The sequence below is a fragment of the Salmo salar genome, chromosome ssa05 (genome assembly GCF_905237065.1).
Source record: "Salmo salar chromosome ssa05, Ssal_v3.1, whole genome shotgun sequence".
NCBI lineage: Eukaryota > Metazoa > Chordata > Actinopteri > Salmoniformes > Salmonidae > Salmo > Salmo salar.
This window is the reverse complement of record NC_059446.1, coordinates 83,124,038-83,145,791: the sequence shown is the minus strand read 5'-3', so window position 1 is coordinate 83,145,791 and position 21,754 is coordinate 83,124,038. Positions and strand designations below refer to the sequence as shown.

Sequence of the window (21,754 nt, the reverse complement as noted above, 5' to 3'; positions counted from 1 at the left end):
TCGCCGGAGGGCATAGCGGGATTTCTTATAAGCTTCCGGGTTAGAGTCCCGCTCCTTGAATGTGGCATTCCTTTAGCTCAGTGTGGATGTTGCCTGTAATCCATGACTTCTGGTTGGGATATGTACGTACAGTCACTGTGGGGACGACGTCATCAATGCACTTTTTGATGAAGCCAGTGACTAATGTGGTGTAATCCTCAATGCCATCGGAAGGACCCTGGAACATATTCCAGTTTGTGCTAGCAAAACAGTCCTGTAGCTTAGCATCTGCTTCATCTTACCACTTTTTTATTGACCGAGTCACTGGTGCTTCCTGCTTTAATTTGAGCTTGTAAGCAGTAATCAGGAGGATCGAATTATGGTCATATTTGCCAAATGGAGGGTGAGGGAGAGCTTTGTACATGTCTCTATGTGTGGAGTAAAGGTGGTCTAGAGTTTTTTCCCTCTGGTTGTATATTTAACATGCTGCTAGAAATTAGGTCAAACGGATTCAAGTTTCCTTGCATTAAAGGAGCGACGCCTCTGGATGAGTATTTTCCTATTTGCTTATGGAGGTATACAGCTCATTGAGTGCGGTCTTATTGCCAGCATCGGTCTGTGGTGGTATGTAGACAGCTACGAAAAATACAGATGAAAACGTTCTAGGTAGATGGTGTGGTCGACAGCTTATCATGAGATACTCTACCTCAGGAGAGCAAAACCTCGAGACTTCCTTAGATATCGGTGCACCAGCTGTTGTTTACAAATATACATAGACGGCCACCCCTTGTCTTACAAGAGGCTGCTGTTCTATCCTGCCGATGCAGTGTATAACACACCAGCTGTATATTATTCATCTCATCGTTCAGCCACGACTTGGTGAAACATGAGCTATTAAATGTTTTTATGTCCCGTTGGTAGGATATAAAGTGCCTTGCAAAAGTATTCATCCCCCTTTGCGTTTTTCCTGTTTTGTTGCGTTACAACCTGTAATTTAAATAGATTTTTATTTGGATTTCATGTAATGGGCATACACAAAATAGTCCAAATTGGTGAAGTGAAATAAATAAGAATAAGTGGTGCATGCATATGTATTCAACCCCTTTGCTATGAAGCCCCTAAATAAGATCTGGTGCAACCAATTACCTTCAGAAGTCACACAATTAGTTAAATAAAGTACACCTGTGTGCAATCTAAATGTCACATGATCTGTCAATTGATCTCAGTATATATACACCTGTTCTGAAAGGCCCCAGAGTCTGTAACACCACTAAGCAAGGGGCACCACCAAGCAAACGGCACCATGAAGACCAAGGAGCTCTCCAAACAGGTCAGAGACAAAGTTGTGGAGAAGTATAGATCAGGGTTGGGTTATAAAAAAATATCCAAAACTTTGAACATCCATTATTAAAAAATTGAAAAAATATGGCACCACAACAAACCTGCCAAGAGAGGGCTGCCCACCAAAACGAACAGACATGCAAGGAGGGCATTAATCAGAGAGGCAACAAAGAGACCAAAGATAACCCTGAAGGAGCTGCAAAGCTCCACAGCGGAGATTGGAGTATCTGTCCATTGGACCACTTTAAGCTGTACACTCCACAGAGCTGGGCTTTACGGAAGAGTGGCCAGAAAAAAGCCATTGCTTAAAGAAAAAAATAAGCAAACACGTTTGGTGTTCGTCAAAAGGCATGTGGGAGACTTCCCAAACATATGGAAGAAAGTACTCTGGTCAGATGAGACTAAAATTTAGCTTTTTGGCCATCAAGGAAAATGCTATGTCTGGCGCAAACCCAAAACCTCTCATCACCCCGAGAACATCATCCCCACAGTGAAGCATGGTGGTGGCAGCATCATGCTGTGGGGATGTTTTTAATCGGCAAGGACTGGGAATCTGGCCAGAATTGAAGGAATGATGGATGGCGCTAAATACAGGGAAATTCTTGAGGGAATCCTGTTTCAGTCTTCCAGAGATTTGAGACTGGGACAAGGGGTTCACCTTCCAGCAGGACAATGACCCTAAGCATACTGCTAAAGCAGCACTCAAGTGGTTTAAGAGGAAAGATTTAAATGTCTTGGAATGGCCTAGTCAAAGCCCAGACCTCAATCAAATTGAGAATCTGTGGTATGACTTAAAGATTGCTGTACACCAGTGGAACCCATCCAACTTGAAGGAGCTGGAGCTGTTTTGCCTTGAAGAATGGGCAAAAATCCCAGTGGCTAGATGTGCCAAGCTTATAGACATACTCCAAGAGACTTGCAGCTGTAATTGCTGCAAAAGGTGGCTCTACAAAGTATTGACTTTGGGGGGGGGGTGAATAGTCATGCACGCTCAAGTTTTCTGTTTTTTTGTCTTATTTTTTTTTGTTTCACAAAAATATTTAGCATCTTCAAAATGGTAGTCATGTTGTGGAAATCAAATGATACAAACCCCTAAAAAAATCTATTTTAATTCCAGGTTGTAAGGAAACAAAATAGGAAAAGATAAGCCACTCGTTGGCGGATCCTCACAAGGCATCCCGATCTCTTTCCACTATATATTTTCCGTCTCTTTCTCCTGAGGATGAGGGCCTGTGTGTGGAGTAAACCCCTCTCACCCGACTCATTAAAGAGAAATTCTTCGTCCAGTTCAAGGTGAGTAATCGCTTTTCTGATTTCCAGAATCTCTTTTCGGTCATAAGAGATGGTAGCAGCAACATTATGTACAAAATAAGTTACAAAAAATGCGAACAAACAAACTAAATAGCACGGTTGGTTAAGAGCCCATGACACAGCAGCCATCCTCTCCGGCGCCATCATTACAAAACAAACTATTCAAGAGATTTTGTTATAGGCAGAATGCATGGGAGTAGGATTCTATTGCACATGACTCAGCCCGTACTCTACACAAAGGTGGGCATAACCAATCAGAGCTGCAGTAGGCCTATGTGCAAATAAACCATTGCCACATATGGATCTGTGCCATTTACTTTGAACTGGACTGTGTTTACAGCTCTGGTCGTGAGTAGATGTGCTTGTTTTGAGGTCAAAGCAAGAGCTGCATGTAGCCACGTGTACATTTTGTTCATATCCTTTGCTAGTTAGTGAGTTATTAGCCCAGTTATAGATAATTTGTTGTCAGCAATAAGAGCGCCTGTATCTCAGTTCCTACCCCTCCTTCTCACGGCCTGTACTGGACACTATTATTTGTTTATTTATTATTTGTCTGTACAGGCTTTTAATGTGATGACTTAAATATATATTTTTTTATTTTATTTCACCTTTATTTAACCAGGTAGGCAAGTTGAGAACAAGTTCTCATTTACAATTGCGACCTGGCCAAGAATAAAGCAAAGCAGTTCGACAACATACAACAACACAGAGTTACACATGGAGTAAAACAAATATACAGTCAATAATACAGTAGAAAAATAAGTCTATGTACAATGTGAGCAAATGAGGTGAGATAAGGGAGGTAAAGGCAAAAAAGTCCATGGTGGCAAAGTAAATACAATATAGCAAGTAAAACACTGGAATGGTAGATTTGTAGTAGAAGAAAGTGCAGAGTAGAAATAGAGATAATGGGGTGCAAAGGAGCAAAATAAAATAAATAAAATAAATAAATACAGTAGGGGAAGTGGTAGTTGTTTGGGCTAAATTATAGATGGGCTATGTACAGGTGCAGTGATCTGTGAGCTGCTCTGACAGCTGGTGCTTAAAGCTAGTGAGGGAGATAAGTGTTTCCAGTTTCAGATTTTTGTAGTTCGTTCCGTCATTGGCAGCAGAGAACTGGAAAGAGAGACGGCCAAAGGAGGAATTGGCTTTGGGGGTGACCAGAGAGATATACCTGCTGGAGCGCGTGCTACAGGTGGGTGCTGCTATGGTGACCAGTGAGCGGAGATAAGGGGGGACTTTACCTAGCAGGGTCTTGTAGATGACCTGGAGCCAGTGGGTTTGGCGACGATTATGAAGCGAAGGCCAGCCAACGAGAGCGTACAGGTCGCAGTGGTGGGTAGTATATGGGGCTTTGGTGACAAAACGGATGGCATGGTGATAGACTGCATCCAGTTTGTTGAGTAGGGTATTGGAGGCTATTTTGTAAATGACATCGCCAAAGTCGAGGATCGGTAGGATGGTCAGTTTTACGAGGGTATGTTTGGCAGCATGAGTGAAGGATGCTTTGTTGCGAAATAGGAAGACAATTCTTGATTTAACTTTGGATTGGAGATGTTTGATGTGAGTCTGGAAGGAGAGTTTAGTCTAACCAGACACCTAGGTATTTGTAGTTGTCCTCATATTCTAAGTCAGAACCGTCCAGAGTAGTGATGCAAATATGAGAGGATAGCAGTCTGACCAGGTCTCTGTTGAAAAATAAATGTTATTGCAAAGCGACTAGCCTGAATTAACCTTAATTGGTGAAGTTTGACTTTTGGTACAAATCTGAAATGACACCCTTGTATATAGGGAATATGGTGTAATTTGAGACTCAACCTTTAATGCAACATGTAAAGTGTTGGTCCCATGTTTCATGAGCTGAAATAAAAGATCTCAGAGATGTTCCATATGCACAAAAAGCTTTCTTCTCTTAAAATTAGTGCACACATGTATTTACATCCCTGTCAGTGAGCATTTCTCCTCTGCCAAGATAATTCATCCACCTGACAGGTGTGGCATAACAAGAAGCTGATTAAACAGTATGATCAATACACATGTGCATCTTGTGCTGGGGACAATAAAAGACCACTGTAAAGTGTACAGTTATGTCACACAACACAATGCCACAGATTAGATTAGTGCCTAATGAATTTATTTAAATTGACTGATTTCCTTATATGAACTGTAATTCAGTAAAATCTTTGAAATGTGAAATGTTTGTTCAGTGTATATGGAAAGATTATCTGAGCTATATGCTACTACTGCCTGTGTGTTTGTGTGTATAGAGCAGTTGGCCTATGATGTCATGTCTGTCACTCTTCAGAACATTCTTGAACACACACACTCACTCACCCACCACATCACATCAAGGAATAATCATCACTCTGCAGCGTTCTGGACTCACATTAACCAACTGACTAGATCACTGATCCAAACTAATACATTGAGAAGATTGAAATATTGTTAACCTAAACATTTTCATCCTCATGCTACCTAGCTGTAGCCACCACAGCCATTTTGAAATGGCTGTGTCAGCCAATCAGCTCCTTTGTTGCTCAAACTGGGACATGCCATTCCATAATGGCTGCTTTGTCTACTGCTAGCTAGCATGAGGACGGAAAGGGCATGAGGACGGAAAGGGCATGTTACCGGAAAACGAGCAGTATTTCAATATTTTCCATGTATCAGTTTGGATAAAAGTAACATTTGGAGAACAGTGTTATATCCCATCCCTGCACTGAGGCAGCAGGTAGCCTAGTGGTTAGACCGTTGGGCCAGTAACCGAAAGGTTGCTAGATTGAATCTCTGAGCTGACAAGGTAAAAATGTGTTGTTTCTCCCCTGAACAAGGCAGTTAACCCACTATTCCTAGTCTGTCATTGTAAATAAGAGTTGGTTCTTAACTGACTCGCCTAGTTAGATAAAAAGGAGGTACGTTTTCAGACCAACATCTCACACCGGCTCCACAGGGTCTTAATCTAACTATGATGGCGTTCCAACCAATGTTCCAATGTTTCGGCACTGAGCAAATTTCAGTCCGAGTACTTTCCCAAACTAACTGATCTTAGAAGTCTGGATAGTTGAAGGGGATATGGAGGCAACTACACCGAGCATAATGGAAGGCCATATTGCTTTCACCCATTCAGGCATCAGTGTCCTAGTATCCAACTGGGACAGGGGCTGGGATTCAATCCAAAAAGCCAGCTCTCTTCCCTCTATATATGTTTTTACTCACCTAGACCAAGGTTAGTGACACAAGTATAGACAATATGGTTCTAGCTCTACCTAGCCAATAGAGAATGATAGAGATATCATCTTTATATACACTGAATATACAAAAAGTTAAGAACACCTGCTCTTTCCATGACATAGACTGACCAGGTAAATCCAGGTGAAAGCTATGATCCCTTATTGATGTCACTTGTTAAATCCACTTCATCAGTGTAGATTTAGGGGAGGAGACAGGTTAAAGAAGGATTTTTAAGCCTAGAGACAATTGAGACATGGATTGCGTGTGTTATATTCAGAAAGTGAATGGGCAAGACAAAACATTTAAGTGCCTATAAATGGGGTATGTTATTAGGTGGCCGTGTGTATCAAGAATGTCCACCACCCAAAGGACATCCAGCCATCCTGACACAGCTGTGGAAAGCAATGGAGTCAACATGGGCCAGTATCCCTGTAGAGTCCATGCCTCGAGGAATTTAGGCTTTTCTGAGGACAAAAGGGGGGGAAGGGGTGGGACTTCCTATAGGTTAAGGTAAGATCACAGAATTCCATCCAGGTCACCAGGGGGGGATCAGCCAATGAATTATGCTCATGAAAAAGCATTCCATATTTGCAGCTGGCAGTAAACCACCAACCTTGGCTTTATACCTGTTCAAACACACTCTTGGTGGCAGTGTGCACTCTTTCAGTTTGTTTGCCAACTCATAGAAGTAGTAGAAGAAGAAAATGGACTACTTCAAAATGGAGATGGCCTCAATGGCGCTGCCTGTGCTCTTGCAGTCACCATAATGGGACAGATACAATGATGCGATGTCTATCTAACTCTATGGTTACGGAGAATCGTCCCATATGAGATTGTTAGGTCACGTTATCCCCTTTTGTGTTGTCGTTGTGGCAACAGGTCGGGAACAGCTCCTGAGTGAAGGCACAGCGGAAGGCATGCAGCCGCCGTGTCTGCCCGTCTCCATAGTTCGTCAGTTTTCGTCAGCCTCGTAGTCCAGCAGTATTCCGATGCGGGAGCGGTGACAGTGGCCAGCCACCGTTTCCAGGCACCCGTTGTGCCAGGTGCTCAGCTGGCGCTCATCCAGCTGGAGGCTCTAGGGAAGATCCCCTTTTCCTTCCTGGGGATGCCCTCGTACGTTCTCCTGGGAGAGAAGCAGGTGATCGTTGGCCGTGCAAGGGTCAAAGGTCAGGGTGCAGCGGTCTGAGGAGGAGGGCGAAGGGAACATGTGAGAAGACAATTAGGTGTACAATTAGGTGTACATAATATCTATGATAGTTTTATGTTAAAGTAAGGAACAACCACATACATTCACTGAGGCCCTGCTTCCCAGCTAGGTCACATGGAGCAGCTGGACTGGGGATCACAGCCAGGATGGTGCACTTATCCAGGGCTGAACCTACTGAAGTGGGTTGGGGGATGGGGAAGAGAAGGGAGATTGGTGGAGAGACACAGAGACAGATATTTTAAAAGATTGGAGATGACTATCCATAACAATAAAATCCTTCATATATTGAGGTTAGGTTACCTTGCTTGTCCTGAACCACAGCTGTAGACACATCCTTCTCTAGGTCCTCAGACACTAGCTTGGAGATCCGTTACAGGATGTCTGTCACCCCACTGAGCCCCTCCTGCAGTTTAGGGGTCACATCCACTTGAATGTCCTTCATATGACGAACCTCCTACAGAGCAAATGAGGAAAATATGATATATTATGATTTATGTTAGTAACAATACAATATGGGAATTTTATCCCAAAGCTACCTACAGCTAACATATATATATTTAAGTATGTGATCTATGTAAATAAATAAATATATCACAGCTGTAAAACTGTATGGTGGAGGCCTACCCATTTCCCAGGAGCATTGTAAAAAGTGGATTTGGGTACAGTGTTTATTTCCCCCTAATATCTTTGAAGATTCTGAGACCATTAGGGTTAAACATTACAGATATAAATGCAATATATGGAGTAGAAAAGATTGCCTGCCCACCAAAGAATCAACATATGTTCTACATGGTCTATTTCTATCTGAATGTAACACCTCAATCAAGCTTGTTAATTGATCGTTAAGTCATGTTTGTCAGGTAAACGGTCATTAGTGGCCTATATAAGCCTCATACAGGCCATGAGAAGACATTACCTGTTGATAACACAGACTATTCTCATGATCATGGGAGGTGTGAGAGAATTGCTGCTCTTTGTAATGACTGTGGGGGTTGTCAAAGGTTGGTTCACTAACGTTTTATTTGGATTGAAGGGATTTGTTTGGGAAATATGCTTAACTTTATAAGTTGGAGATTCAAATTTGACTGTCTGTTTCTTCCGCATTGGTCATCTATTATTAATATATGTAGCTATTTTGTGTGAACTCAACTTCTGTCAACACTTTCTCCTCAGTTTCTTGTTACCCTGTTGGAAAGTCCCAGAAGCAAGATCAAGTCTCTCTGCAGAGGAGACTTGGAGGTAAGTGTTTCTTTCCACAACCCTTCTAGCTATGTTCTTTGTCACTGTCTATGGTGCTGCTGTGTTTGACACTCATTCAACACCATAGAGTAACTCAGTCTAAATAACGTTGTCAAAGCCTTTGATTTGGTAATTTTGCTTGTGTACCTTAACCTACGTTTTTCAGAGCTGTCATCAAATGACGTCTCCATTGAGCATGCCCTGGCCTTGCTCCGATCCATAGGGTCTGACGCTAAACAAGACAGAGAAGGTACGGCCTGAAACATATACTTTGAAAACTGTTGGGTTCAACATTCGACTGGCAATTCGGCCTAGACCGTGTGGAACAGATGTGTTGCTGTAGAATACCCAACTGTTCCTTTTGTTTTTTTGTCTTGCTCAGAGGCCCGTAAGTTAAGGGGAAGCATTTAAAAAAATATTTATATATATTTTTAAAGCATTCCATGACTCACATTTGCAGACTTATGTAAGATATCTGACTATTACTAATTTGGGTAGTCATCATTTAGAGTAATAACTCAATCACTGATCAAGGCAGTGTGTGGTGGAGTAAGGCTAGGCTATGTCAGATGTGTTTCTCTTCACCAGATTTTTTTGAGGCCTTAAAATTATTTATCATGCAATTCTAATACACTTTATATGACTACAGAGATGCACAGAATCTTGTTCAATGTGATTTTCAAGTGGCACTGACCAGGGATAAACAGTGAATATGCACAATCTGTTTTTTTTTTTTTTTTTGCAATGAGTTAACTTTTCCACCTCACTCCTCTGACCTACTGTAACAATGAAAAAGGGCAGAGGCTAACAACCCAGCCTGTAGGCTATAGCTACCCCCAGTCCCCACATTTCACCTCACCCCCTCCCCAATGAACTGATCTTCATAGATTCTCTCCTATCAGCACATACAGTTGAAGTGGGAAGTTTACATACACCTTAGCCAAATACATTTAATCCTAGTAAAAATTCCTTGACGTAGGTCAGTTAGGATCACCACTTTATTTTAAGAATGTGAAATGCCAGAATAATAGTAGAGTGATTTATTTAAGCTTTTATTTCTTTCATCACATTCCCAGAGGGTCATAAGTTTACACGCAGTCAATTAGTATTTCGGGTAGCCTTCCACAAGCTTCTCACAATAAGTTGGGTGAATTTTGGCCCATTCCTCCTGACAGAGCTGGTGTAACTGAGTCAGGTTTGTAGACCTCCTTGCTCGCAAATGCTTTTTCAGTTCTGCCCACAAATTTTCTATGGGATTGAGGTCAGGGCTTTGTGATGGCCACGCCAATACCTTGACTTTGTTGTCCTAAGCCATTTTGCCACAACTTTGGAAGTATGCTTGGGGTCATTGTCCATTTGGAAGACCCATTTGTGACCAAGCTTTAACTTCCTGACTTTTGATGTTGCTTCAATATATCCACATAATTTTCCTTCATGATGCCATCCATTTTGTGAATTGCACCAGTCCCTCCTGCAGCAAAGCACCCCCACAACATGATGCTGCCACCCCCGTGCTTCACGGTTGGGATGGTGTTCTTTGGCTTGCAAGCCTCCCCCTTTTTCCTCCAAACATAACAATGTCATTATGGCCAAACAGTTCTATTTTTGTTTCATCAGACCAGCGGACATTTCCCCAAAAGTACGATCTTTGTCCCCATGTGCAGTTGCAAACCGTAGTCTGGCTTTTTTATGGTGGTTTTGGAGCAGTGGCTTCTTCCTTGCTGAGCGGCCTTTCAGGTTATGTCTATATAGAAATCGTCTAACTGTGGATATAGATACTTTTTTACCCGTTTCCTCCAGAATCTTCACAAGGTCCTTTGCTGATGTTCTGGGATTGATTAGCACTTTTCGCACCAAGTGCGTTCATCTCTAGGAGACCAAACGATTCTCCTTTCAGAGCGGTATGACGGCTGCGTGGTCCCATGGTGTTTATACTTGCGTACTATTGTTTGTATAGATGAACGTGGTACCTTCAGGCATTTGGAAATGGCTCCCAAGGATGAACCAGACTTGTGGAGGGCTAAAAAAAATAAAAATCTGAGATCGTGGCTGATTTCTTTTGATTTTCCCACTAAGTTTGAAGGTAGGTCTTGAAATACATCCACAGGTACACCTCCAATTGACTCAAATTATGTCAATTAGCCTGTCAGAAGCTTCTAAAGCCATGACATACATTTTCTGGAATTTTCCAAGCTGTTAAAGGCACAGTCAACTTGGTGAACTTCTGACCCACTGGAACTGTGATACAGTGAAATAATCTGTCTGTTAACAATTGTTGGAAAAATTTCTTGTCATGCATAAAGTAGATGTCCGAAATGACTTGCCACAACTATAGTTAACAAGAAATGTATGAAATGGTTGCACAACGAGTTTTAATGGCTCCAACCTAAGTGTATAAACTTCTGACTTCAACTGTATAGCAGATCTGCTGATTGTGGCGCATCAAAAGGTAGTCCATCTATTAAACTGTATACATCTCCAAGTAAGTCAGCAAAACAATAATAAATAGTTACTGCTGCTATGGGTAAAGTATATCTACATCAATATAAAGTTGATTCAAAAAAAAAGTTTGCGGTTATTTTATTTTCATGGCGGTCTTCATCTGAAACCGTCACAGCCCTACATACAACCAATGTAAGTAATCGGATGCATCGTGAACTCAACCTGGGGATAGGACAGGTATAAAGTGTAGACTACAGTGTGTAATCATGTCAATGCTAATTGCTAACCTCCAGGTGTCCGCTGCATAGTGCAGCGCCGTGCGCCCGGTCCGACATGTTCACATTGCTGAGGGACCAGGGCCTCGGCACAGTGGACCGCCTTATTGGCTGGAGCGATGTGTAGCGGCGTTTGCCAGTTCTTGTCCCTGGCGTTCACATCGGAGTGTTTCAATAGCACCTGGACTGCCTCCTACAGGAGCACAGTTCAAATCATGTTCAACTTTGTTTAAAGTGCATTTAAAAATCACAACACACTTAACAGTAAAGCACAGGTGTCTATCAGTACACGTACCTCACTGCAGGAAGCCACGGCCCGGTGCAGAGTATTGAGACACTTGTCTTTGTCATTTACTCTGGCTCCTGGGACACAGAGACAGACCGACAGGGGACAGACACTCTGGGGTTGATAAGGCAACATCTTAAATAGCTGGAGCACAGAAAGGATGTGTCCAAAACAACACCCGAATACCTTTTTATAGTGCACTACTTCTGACCAGGGCACATAGGGCTTTCCTTAGGGCTCAGGTCAAAAGTAGTGCACTATATAGTGAGCCATTTAGAACGTAGTCAAAGCCTCTTGTAGATAGCTATTCTGGAAATTGGACTTCCATTACACAGCAACACTCTGAAGAAAATGTCATGTCACTGAGTGGAGAGGAGTAGAAGGAGCTCAGCCAACGTGAGACGAGGTGCAACCCAAAATCATGAGGACGTTGGAGTAACAGGTACGACTCTCGCTCACAATTAAAATCTTGATGCTTCACTAATCAAGTTAAAATCGGGACGTTTCAGCTGTCAATGGCCTTCATTAGAATTACTTTTCATTTTTGTAAATACATAAGCTGCAGAATGATTTATATATATTTGTTTAAATACATCGGCTGCACATAAGATCTTAATGGTGGTAAGTATGAGGGAAACGGTCACACGCAAACACAACAAGCATCAAAACAGAAGTCAAAGTCCGATGGACATGAGTCATTGCGTAATCCTTCTCTTCAATGATAACCTTACCTGATAGTATGAGTAGCTCTAGAATTTCTGTATCTCCTAGATAGGCAGCGGCATGCAACGGTGTCCGCTTCTCATTGTCCTGTAGGGAAGAGCCAAGAAGCGTTATAGCTGTTTCAAATTCAGCCATTATGGATATTTATGGCTCTAACTAGGCTACACACTGTAACTAAAGATATTCAATGTTTCCTTTGAAAGGGTGCAGATGGACTCAGCTTGGAACCAGCTATTTAGTATCCACTCATCTTCGTGATGTTAATGCTTTCTCTTTACAATAACTAAAAACAACCCGCTTCACTTAACCAGGGATGCAACAGATTGGCGACGAGGTACCGGAGTTTTTGTCCGAAGGGGAACAGAGCGAGAAAGAAAGTGCTACATCCATCGAGACAGTCTGTGTAGAAAAGCTAGCAGGGAAGAGGTTGTTCGGCAATGCCGAGGATTTCCACTTCGAGGAAAGTTTTGAAGCTAATGGGCTCAAGTACGAGGATATGTCTAAAACCATTTTTCTGACGATTGTTGGCAGGAAGACTTACAATTTGTTAATGGACTTAATGCGCCACAGAAACCAAATGAAAAAACGTTGAGAGGTGGTTGCGCTGTTAAAGTCACTACATACCGAGGACAAATTGTATTGCTGAAAGATGCAAGTTTCATGCAAGGAGTCAACTCGAGGTAGAGTCGATTAGTGAGTACTTGGCTAGTTTAAGAAAACTCAGTCACATGTAAATTGAGTCTGCCAGAAGGTGAATATTTGTGTGCGGTGTTAAAAGTGCAGCGCTGAGAGACCGTTTACTGAATGTAGCTCACACAAGACTAACATTAGCACTGGCTGTGGATATGGGATTTTCTTTTGAAGTAACAAGGAAAAGCACACAGCAGTTTACACAAAATACTTTCAAAGCAAATGCAGTTGAAGAAAAGCGTTGCCAAGAAAACGGAGGCAACCCGTAAACCATGTTACCATTGCGTGGGAAAAGGGCACAAGCCAGATGAGTGCCGCTACATGGATTTTGAGTGTCTGGAGTGCAAGAAGAAAGGACACATAGCCAGGACATGCCGCTCGTGTAAAGTGGGAAACAATTAAACGAGGCAAGTGAAATGGAATAAGCACTTGGATGCTACTGAGAGAGAGGGATGCTTCCTTACTGTGACTGCAGGAAGACGAGTGGAGCAACGATGATCAGGGCAACGCACACCAGCGAGAGAGGACAAGAACGTCATTCCATCACAGAGGAGCATCGCACTCAAGCGCCAGAGTTTGGAGTATTACAGCTCAAATGAGAGTGAGAACTCTGATAAAGGGACCTCAGCCGTTTTCACCACTATGAGTTGGGTAACGTAAGAGGAACTGAACTGTTAGCATTAGAGGTGAAGACTGTACGTAAGGATAGATGATGTGAGACTCAACATGGAAGTTGATACAGGTGCAGCAGTTTGATATCAGAGAGGTTGTACAACCGCAAGTTCAAAAACGCAAAATTGAGCCCTGCAAACTGGGTGTTAACATACAGTAAACAGTCATTCGTTCTAAGAGGGAAAATCTCGGTCAAGTGTAATGGGAGTACAACTTTTTTTAGACTTGCTGGTGGTAAAAGGAAATGGTCCTGCCCTGCTGGATAGAGACTGGATCAGTCAGTTGAAGCTAGACTGGTCACGTGTACACAGTAACAGCTGTAGATGGTTTGTGTGAAAAATATTTCTCTGTTTCAGCCAGAGCTAGGAATGCTAAAAGGTATCACAGCCAAGCTACCTGTAACTAATAGGGCTGTACATAAGTTCTGCAGTCCTCGCCCAGTGCCGTATGCACTTAGAGAAGCTGTTGAAAAACAGCTAGTCACGTTGGAGTCAGAAAGGGTCCTCACTCCAGTTAACTACAGTGAATGGGCTGCTCCAATTGTGTGTATCCTGAAAACAGACAATATTGTAAGAATATTTGGAGATTACAAGGTAACTATCAATCCGTGGATGGAAGTAGATCAGAATCCCTTACCAAAAACACAGGACTTGTTCACAAAGCTGGCCGGGGGTGAGACGTTCACAAAGCTGGATTTGTCACAGGCATACGAGCAAGAACAGTAGCCTATCTAGGTCATGTGATAGATGCAGAGGGGATACACCCCATGAAACAGAAAACTGAAGCTATTGAGAAGGCTCCCATTCCTACAAACACCACTGAGCTCAGGTCTTTTCTTTCCTTACTTAAAACCTGTTGGGGATAGGGGGCAGTATTTGCACGGCCGGATAAAAAACGTACCCGATTTAATCTGGTTACTACTCCTGCCCAGTAACTAGAATATGCATATAAGTGTTTGATTTGGATAGAAAACACCCTAAAGTTTCTAAAACTGTTTGAATGGTGTCTGTGAGTCTAACAGAACTCATTTGGCAGGCCAAAACCTGAGAAGATTCCAAACAGGAAGCGCCCTCTCTGACCATTTCTTGGCCTTCTTTGTTATCTCTATCCAAAACAAAGGATCTCTGCTGTAACGTGACACTTTCTAATGCTCCCATAGGCTCTCAGAAGGCGCCAGAACGTTGAATGATGACTCTGCTGTCTCTGGCTGAAAAACAGTAGCGCATTTGGTAAGTGGTCGATCTGAGAACAATGAGACGGGGGCGCGCGTGCACGAGACGACTCCATGTTTACATTTTCAGTCTTTGAACAAAAACAACGACTCCCGGTCGGAATATTATCGCTATTTTACGAGAAAAATCGCATAAAAATTGATATTTAAACAGCGTTTGACATGCTTCGAAGTACGGTAATGGAATATTTTGAATTTTTTTTGTCACGATACGCGCCGGGCGCGTCACCCTTCGGATAGTGTCTTGAACGCACAACAAAACGCCGCTATTTGGATATAACTATGGATTATTTGGAACCAAAACTGTAGCTTCCCTGTAGCTCAGTTGGTAGAGCATGGTGTTTGCAACGCCAGGGTTGTGGGTTCGATTCCCACAACCCTGCACAGCACAGAAAAAAAAATATAAAGAAAAAAAAAATGTATGAAATGTATGCATTCACTACTGTAAGTCGCTCTGGATAAGAGCGTCTGCTAAATGACTAAAATGTAATGTAAAATGTAAAACAACATTGGGTGATGAAGTAGAAGTCCTGGGAGTGCATTCTGACGAAGAACAGCAAAGGTAATCCAATTTTTCTTATAGTAAATCTGAGTTTGGTGAGTATCAAAATAGCTAGCCATGATGGCCGGGCTATCTACTCAGAATATTGCAAAATGTGCTTTCACCGAAAAGCTATTTTAAAATCGGACACCGCGATTGCATAAAGGAGTTCGGTATCTATAATTCTTAAAATAATTATGTTTTTTGTGAATGTTTATCGTGAGTAATTTAGTAAATTCACCGGAAGTGTTCGGTGGGAATGCTAGTTCTGAACGTCACATGCTAATGTAAAAAGCTGGTTTTTGATATAAATATGAACTTGATTGAACAAAACATGCATGTATTGTATAACATAATGTCCTAGGAGTGTCATCTGATGAAGATCATCAAAGGTTAGTGCTGCATTTAGCTGTGGTTTTGTTTTTTGTGACATTATATGCTAGCTTGAAAAATGGGTGTCTGATTATTTCTGGCTGTGTACTCTGCTGACATAATCTAATGTTTTGCTTTCGTTGTAAAGCCTTTTTGAAATCAGACAGTGTGGTTAGATTAACGAGAATCTTGTCTTTAAAATGGTGTAAAATAGTCATATGTTTGAGAAATTAAAGTAATATCATTTCTAAGGTATTTGAATATCGCGCCACGGGATTCCACTGGCTGTTGACTAGGGTGGGACGCAAACGTCCCACCTAGCCCAGAGAGGTTAACTATTATGGCAAATTCATTCCAAATCTGTCTACCATAGTTAAGCCTATGAGCGCTCTACTGCAGGAAGATGTACAATGGGAATGGTCCCAGAAAAGCCTAAGACACATCTACTTAGTAGCCAGGTGTTAGTTCACTACAACCCGGAGCTACCGCTCATACCAGCCTGTGGTGCTTCACAGGTAGGTGTGGGGATGCAACGACCCTGACTATGAGAGGGCGTTTACGGGACTGGGACTCCTGGGGAGCAGGGGCCAGTGTGGTTGTCAGGTCCTCCTTGGGTGGGGAAGTGGATGGAACCTCTGGAACCTCACACTCAGCATCTGTGATAAGAATATTTCATAATCAGAAAATGAACGTGTCAGTCCGCCTGTATCTGTAGTCAGTTTTAACAAGCTGGCCAGAGGGTGACACATCAATATGACATTATCAATGCTTATCACTTACTCTGTGAAATACGAGTCTCTCTGTGACGTTTGGTAGGCAGCGCATCCTATTCAGGGTGGCTCTTCGGTTCCCCTTTTGTCTTGAACAGCTGATGACAAAAAACATCAGGACAACTGAGCCTGTGTAAAATATCTGGGGTGCATCCAAAAAGGCACCTTATTGACTATGTAAGGCACTACTTTTGACAAGGGCCCATAGTGCTCTGGTCAAAAGTAGTGCACTATATAGGTTGCAATTTGGGACATAGACATTGACTCTCTCCCATGTGTATTAGGATTGTATTACAGCGGCCTCACTCAACCTCCTAAAGACAATGACAACAGCATTGTTCTAATGCTGAGACAATAGGGGTTTAGTGAATCTGTAGGGTACATTTCAGAACCTGCCTTACAGAGCTAATCTCAAAACACAGAGCCCCCTACCTTCATCCTGATCTTTGCAATCTTGCCAATTTTGGGTAGGAAGCGCCACTTCCTGTTCTTCTTAGTCTCTTCCCCTCTGGCAGAGGGAAGGCGGGCCATGCCGTCAGCCTTTACATCAGCCGGGCTAAGGCCCCTGGCAGGGAATTCCTCAGTAGCATTAAGGTCAGCCACAACACCATGAGTGATGTCACTTGCGGCATTGTTGGTGTCTAAGTAAGAAGAGCAAGCTGGTGTGATCGACCTGGATACAATAACTGGGAGAAGAGGACGCAACAATGGAAAGCAGTCACTGCGTCCCAAAAGGCATTCTCTTCTCTTTATAGTGCACAACTTTTGAACAGGGCCCATAGGGTCTGGCTCTGGTCAAAAGTAGTGCACTAAACATGGAAGAAGGTGCCATTTTGGACACAACCAGTAAAGTTCACATCATAAAACGCAATGTATCATGTTACAATGAAGTCCTATGCAGATGAAAAGAGGTACTTTCACTTACCACTTACAATCCACTACCATGGAGAGGAGAGGCTCTCTTCAAACAGGTGTCGCTCATAACTGACACACTCCTGGTGGGCAGAGTGACATCCTCACTGCATGTGTCAATTACATGGTGGTCTGTGGAGGAGCCACTCGAAGACACAAGGGCTTTAGACCTTTTAGTCAAACTGACTTTTGAAAATGGCTTCTCACTTCTCACAGACGGAGGGCGACTCCTGTCCTTAACAAGAGCAGTGTCAGGGGACTTCGAGTATCTGAGTGTCTCCACAGGGGTGGAGTCCAGCACATCTTTGGCTGTGGTGACAGACACAGGGGGAAAAGACAAAAAGACATTCAGTCTCCTTTACTCTGTGGTACATGATTTGAGCAGCAAAAAATGAGTTGTCAAAGACAACTCTGGGATTGAGCTGGGACTGCAGCTTTTTCTCTCCAAGTGGGAAGGAGTCTGCGTCCTCCACTATGTACTGGGATACACTTTCAAGGTCTTGCATGATCATATTCACTATCTTCAGTTGTAGAAACCACATGGTGTCAGAAGGTGATGCTAGGCATGCTCTGTGGCAAAGAACAGTTGGCTTCGCTAGCAGCTCTGAGAATGGCCTCACGCACAATCTGTTTGGCCGTAGCTCGGAAGTCAGCACTATGAAAGCTCTGGATGGAAATGTTAGAGGTTCTGCTGGCTGCACAACGAGATCGCGTGAGCGTGGCAGTCTCGGCTGACGTCACGTCACTCGAAATGGTGAGGTCCTCCAATTTCGAAATGATCGAGTCCAACTTCTGGTTGAAGTCAAAGGACTCATTTGACATGCTCTCCCCAACGGAAGCGAAGCAGTCTTCCCTTGAAGTCTCCAACCTCAGCACCAAGATCACCTGTTTGATGACCCCTTTAGTGCAGGTGTCGAGGGTGAGCTGGTGGGCTGAGGACTTAGAGGTATTACTGTCTGTCTTCCATACAGGAGATACCTCCACAGTGGTCTCAGTTACAAGTAGTCCAGTGTCATAGAGCTCGATTTGCACAGGAGTATTTTTTTTACCTCAGTGAGATGGTGTGAGGTGAACAGCTTCCTCAGTTTGTGCAGGGTTTTGGTATAAATCTTCTGGGAACCTGAACTCACTTCCACCCAGAACAATTTGCGACCTGCTTTCGTACGCATGGAGGCCTTATTGACCTCAGATACCTCATGCAGGTTGGAAATAATAGCACCCAATAGATCAGAGGATGCCTCCTCAATATTCTCTGTGGAAACATGGATAGACAGGATTTAGTTTCCCACAAGCGTCGGTTTTATCCAGCATGGCAGTACATGTCACAGCTGCATCCTGAGTGATGCATTGCTCAGCTTTGACGATACACTCCTCCACTGGTTGACCATGGAGGATGTCAACTTTATCAGCAGGGAGCACCTTCTGAATACTCACATTCTCCTCTGATGGGCGTGGACTGTTGAAGATAATGCTCTCAGTGACCATGTTAGAGGAGACAAGAGATGAGTCGAGAAACAAAGACCTGTATATTATCGAGGTGGAAATCTCTGGGTGCTTTAGCTCTGGGTAGCTTCTCTTTCCCGACGGTGAGGCTGGTCTGGGAGGCTGCAGCCTTGGGGGTCACGTTAGTGAAGGTCACCACTGCAGCCTGATGGGGACGACAGAAAGCAGAGTTAGGCTGGAATTCAATCAAATTCGCCATTGCACTTAACACATTGTCTGTTTACAAACTACTGTCTGCACGCACAAACAGACATGTACACACACACACACACACACACACACACACACACACAGTGTTATCTGGAAGCATTTGCCTTTGCCACTCATTCAGTCTCCTGGGATTGAGATGGACTGGCTGTTTCTAGATCACCACTCTCCTGCATCACACTCTCTCCTTTGACCTCCAGTGTCAGTTGATGTGGCTGTCTTCAGATCAACCTGATTCAACTCACTCTCTCCTTTGGCCTCCTAGATTAGAAGACCTTTACTAGCTCAAGCTTGGAAAATTCATTTGTCATTTTAATCTTCACTGCGTCATTAAAACACAATACATCATACCTCCTTTGACTGAGATGGGATGACAACGGCCTCGTCCAACTCAATCTCTCCTTCAACCTTCTGTGACTGAGATGGGATGGCAACAGCCTCGTCCAACTCAATCTCTCCTTCAACCTTCTGTGACTGAGATGGGATGGCAACAGCCTCGTCCAACTCAATCTCTCCTTCAACCTTCTGTGACTGAGATGGGATGGCAACAGCCTCGTCCAACTCAATCTCTCCTTCAACCTTCTGTGACTGAGATGGGATGGCAACAGCCTCGTCCAACTCAATCTCTCCTTCAACCTTCTGTGACTGAGACGTGCCATCTGTCTTCAGATCAGCCTCCTGCATCTCAATCTCTCCTCAATCTCTCCTTCAGCCAGTTGGGATATCTGTCTCTAGAACAGCCTCTTCCAACTTGGTCTGTCTTTCAACCTCTCTGTGATCTTTATCAGATCTAGATACAGAAAAAGGAATCTCTCTAAGGTCACTATAATGTGCTATAGTGTGAGGATGTGTTCCAATTATAGAATTAGAATAATAGAAGTAGAATTAATCATTCTAGAGTTAGAATAGAATCACTGGAATTCTATGGTTCCAATACTCTGAGATGACTCTGCCTATCCAGAGTTTTATATATTTAGAGAATTTGGCAAACTTTTAGAAAGTACTCCATGTTAACACCTTTGAGCCTTTCATTACAAGTCAATTATAAAATAGATTTTCTGTTACGTAGCATTGTTTAAAATGTCAATATTGCCCATGGGGAGCCAGCTCTCATATGGATATCTTTGATTATACTGTGTCATGTAATGTATACATATTGATGTAAATGCAACAATGCAGATATTTGAATGTCCCAACTTTCTAAATACATGGCTCTGGGCCTACCTCTCCATAGGCGGTGACCTTTGACCTACTACAGAATCTGAATTTGTAGGAATATGTGATCCTGCAACCAGTCACAAATATGTCATTAGTGTAAATCACATACCTGACTTCCTTCATAACATCAGTGTCATTGATGGGGTCATCCAGGTCTATGAGGGCGAGGTCCCCCCCGCCTTGAAAACACCATTAACCCAACTCCCATTGTCAGATCATAAGCATAGAAATTGAATCACCACAGCATATCAGGTATACAGTTCACTTGTCAAACTGCCATGGTCAGAGGCTCTATATTTCTAGTGACTCTATTTCTATGGTCACATCATAATGCATCCTATTTCCAATATAATGCACTTCTTTTGGCCGGAGCCCTATAGAGTGCGACAGTATGAGTCATAATACCCATTAAACCTACCGGTCAAACAGGGAAATGGTTCCAATTGTTTTTCCACCGTTCATTTTTCCCATAGGGGATTTTAGAAACACTTCAAATAAAGGCTGTTTCGTGTAGGTTTACCCTGGTGTGACAGTTTGATATCTGTGTAAATCTCTAGGTCAAGGTGACTTATCAATATATTCGCCTTTATTTACCCCCCAAACATGAAATGCTAATTAGCTGCTAATGTGGCTATCATAAAGAACTACAAATGTCATGACAATCATGCTGATGGGGGCAAATGTAAGAATCAATTGATTAACTATCTAATGTTAGCTAAATGTAACAGAAATTGGCTGCATTTCTTTAAATGGACAATTCTGTGGACTGTTAAGTTTCAAATAGATACAAAACCTGTTAGCAAAGGTGTCAGCTAGAGATAAAGTGTAGGAGCTTGCAGGGATTTGTAGCTTTGCATGATGTCTACTTTGATGCAAATTAGCATTTTCTAATCTGAGAGTAAATAGAGCCGAATATATTAATAAAAGTCACCTTGTCCGTGAGATTTACATGGTTATAAAAACGTCACACCAGGGTAAGTCTACATGAAACACAACCCTAATGTTATGTTTCTAAAATCGCCTATAGGAAAAATGGTGGAAAAACGATTGGAACCATTTCCCTGTTTGACCGCTAGGTTTTACAGGTATTATGACAACTCTACTGTGGGGCTCTTTTTTTCACTGGTTGGTTGTTTAGCAACAAAACTAGAATGCAACTATGTGGCAAAATAAGACAGTGCTGGCTTAAACTATTTTTAGTCTCAATGTTTATTGCAAACATAAATACATTTGCACAATGAGCCCTTGTCTGAAATACATTGTTACAGATGTTGTTGGTTAGCTAGGTAGTGAATTTTAACAATTGCATAGACATGATATCAGTCAAAATACCTCCAAACAAGACGACATGGTGTCAATAACAAGATACAACGAGCTGAAACATGCCGAAGATCTACTATTCCCCACACGGCAGCTTATGAGGTTTAGAGTCATAACAAGATAGACGCATTCCGGCCATTGTTTTTCGTGACGTCAGCCAACCTGTGTATGGCTCTTGGTCATAAGTAGTGCACTAGCCTACATGGGTGCAATTTACGACGTAAATAAGAAGGTGGTGTTATAAACTTTGACCCTTGACCCCCATTTGACCCACAGCAGATTCT

General features: G+C 42.7%; 1 long non-coding RNA gene across 1 annotated transcript; it reads left to right on the top strand.

The window, feature by feature from the left end:
- The first annotated feature begins 8,028 nt into the window (after positions 1–8,028).
- Positions 8,029–8,557, top strand: LOC123743200 (uncharacterized). The gene is made up of 3 exons (XR_006770022.1): positions 8,029–8,070; positions 8,243–8,308; positions 8,475–8,557. It is a non-coding gene; the product is annotated as an uncharacterized lncRNA (long non-coding RNA).
- Positions 8,558–21,754: the final 13,197 nt, after the last annotated feature.